Here is a 3,064-nt window from a genome sequence, read left to right on the forward strand (position 1 = left end):
GGTCTTGGCACTTTTATACTAATTACCCATTTGTGCATTGCCTTTTTTCTTTTACAAATGCTTGTCATAAGAGACACAGATACCCAGTATGCTTAATGTGAAAAGAAAATGTATTTTTTGTAAAGGAACTCTCAAGTATTGTTGTAAATACTTGGTCAGAGGTTGCTGAACTTTAAAAACTGAAAAGAAAAAAAAAACCTAATTTATTATTATAATGACCTAATTTATTAATCTGAAGATTAACAATTTTTTTGTTTGTTTTAGAATATCAAAAAGGTGTTCTAGCTGTTTGCATCAAAGCAAAAAATAGGTGTATCATCAAGGGTCAACATTTTTTCTGCTTATGTAACTTCCATTTCCAACCACCAATAAGAAAAAATGTGGTCTCCCCAGTGTTTTGTACTTAATCTGATGTTGAAACAGAGACGTTTCTGTCCACTTACTACAAAGATTTTGTCAAGACAAGACATCCATTCCTTGCATAAGAGTAAGCAGTCTTTATCCAGAAATTGTAAATGCTTGCTTTTGTTTTACAATCAAGGCCATATTCTGAAAATATTAGCAGGATATAGGACATGGTGTAAAATGTTTTTTATTATTATTATTTTATTATTATTATTTTAAAGATATGATTTATCCTATGTGCTGTATCCATTACACTCTTTTACTTTGGTTCCTGTTGTGCTCTTGTAAGAGAAATGCAGATATAATTTTCTGAAAAATAGATGCATATGTGGCACTCGGAGTGCACTGCGGTTCAGCAGATTGCTTGTTTACTTTTTTAACTGTAAGGCGGTTTCTTGTAATTTGGCTCTTGGCAGCACAATAAAAAAAAATTTTAAACCTACCGATGTCTATTTTCTAAAATCTTCTTATTTACTACTTCCTCATGCTAGTCCTTGAGACGTTCATTTATATCTTTATGGTATGGTGAGTCATTTGTTGTCTTCAATCAGAACGGTTCAGAAAGTACTGTGGGTGAAGAAATGTTTGCAGTTACAGAAAGCTCTGGGTTCTACACTAAAGAATTTTCACACTGAAGGGATTTGTGGCATTCCAAATAGTTTCAGCATTCACTGAAGTGCAATCAAAAATAAAGTTCTTTCTGATTTTGACTCCATCTGGTCCAGCCATACCTCCCACAGTCAATCACACAGGACTGTGACACAAGGTCCCGTAAAAGGGCTGTGGGATCAGAGCTTTAAGGGCTTCACAGAATCATAGAATTGTTTGAGTTGGAAGGGACCCTTAAATGCCATCTGATCCAGCTCCCCTGCAGTGAACAAGGACACCTAGAGCTACATCAGGGTGCTCAGAGCCCCATCCAGCCTGACCTTGAATGTCTCCAGGGACATGGCATCCACCTCTCTGGGCAACCTGTGCCACTGCCTCACCACCCTAAAAATCACAGAATTATAGAATCATAGAATGGCTTGGGTTGGGAGGAATCACAAGGATCATCAAACTCCAACCCCCTGCCACAGGCAGGGCTGCCAACCTCAATATCTAATATGACATCAGGCTGCCCAAGGCCCCATCCAACCTGGTCTTCACCCCTACTGTAAAAAAACTTACTACTTATGTCCAACCTAACACTGCCCTCTTTCAGTTTGAAACCACTTCCCCCTTGTCCTGTCACAACAGACTCTATAATAAAGAGGCAGTCCCCTTACTTCTTATAACTCCCCTTCAGATACTGAAAGGCCACTCTCAGGTCTCCCCAGAGCATTCTCTTCTCCGGGCAGAACAGTTCCAGCTCTCTCAATCTGTCCTTAAAAGGGGAGGTGTTCCATCCCTTGCATCATTCATTTACATATTTGCCTGATCTAGCATCTTTGCTCTTTCCTGACTATGCCTATGGAAGGCTGTTTTCTCAAGCAGTATCTTTAAATGCTGCCTGTGAAGAATTCATTTTTTCATCTGCATAGAAGAGGAAATAACTCTATGCTAACGTAAAAAATGATGGTGCATCCATGTTTGAACACTTGAAGCAGTCCTGGCCTGTGTTGCAGTACTATCAGTATCAGAAAAAATTACATTTGAAATGCCTATGTAGGACAGAGATGCTTTGTCTCTTTCTAAACACCAAGTGGGAAAAATGAAAAGAAACTTAAACAAGGCTGAACACAAATGAGAGAAGCTAAGCAGAGAAACTTAGAAACACAGAGTGATTGAGCTTGGAAAGAATATCAAGTCCAACTATCCACCAAACCTACTGAGCCCCAGTACTAAACCTTAGTGCTATATCCACACATCTCTTAAATACTGCCTGTTCCTATGCTTGATATGCTTGACCACCCTCACTATGAAATAAATTCTTCCTGATATTCAACTTAACCCTCCTCTGGTGCAACTTGAGGCTGTTGCCTTGTGTCCCATCACTTGCCAGGTGAGAAGAGGCCAACACCCTCCTCACTGCAAGCTCCTTTTAGGCAGCTGGGGGGATCTAGGTCTCCCCTCAGCCTGCTTTCTCTGAACAGCTGCAGTTTCCCCAGCTGCTCCTAAGTGCTGGTTTTCCAGTCCCTTCACCAGCTTCACTGCTCTTTTCTGGACACATTCGACCCCCTACATATCCCATACTGAAGGGCTCAAAACTGAGCATGGCACACTCTGGAATATTGCTTGGACAGCTCAGGCATCGGGTTTGAACTTCGGGTGGTGCTGAGCGGAGCCGGGGGTCGGATGATCCTCGGTTGGACTCGATTATCCTTCTAGCTCGGGTTATCTGCGACTACTGCAGCCTCAGGCCTGCGGCTGTCACTTCGATTCAGCGGCGCTGACAGAACTCCTTTAAAGCGCCTCTGCTTCCACCGCATCTGAGCGACGACGCGGGCACCTCAGGGAGCCGCCACTCCAGGGCAGGCAGCGAGGTGCCGTGCGCGCCTCGAACCGAGCAGGGCTGAAGGGTCCCCGCCCGGAGCAGCCGGGAATCCCCACCGGGCGGCTGCGGGCGGCTGCGGGCGGCTCCGGCTGTCCCAGCAGCACCCCGTAGCTCCGCCGCCCGCAGTTTCCGTCTCGGCCGCGCCGGAACGAAGGCACGAAGGCACCGCCCACCGCGGCCCGT

Source organism: Lagopus muta, chromosome 2 (assembly GCF_023343835.1).
Source record: "Lagopus muta isolate bLagMut1 chromosome 2, bLagMut1 primary, whole genome shotgun sequence".
Classification (NCBI taxonomy): Eukaryota; Metazoa; Chordata; class Aves; order Galliformes; family Phasianidae; genus Lagopus; species Lagopus muta.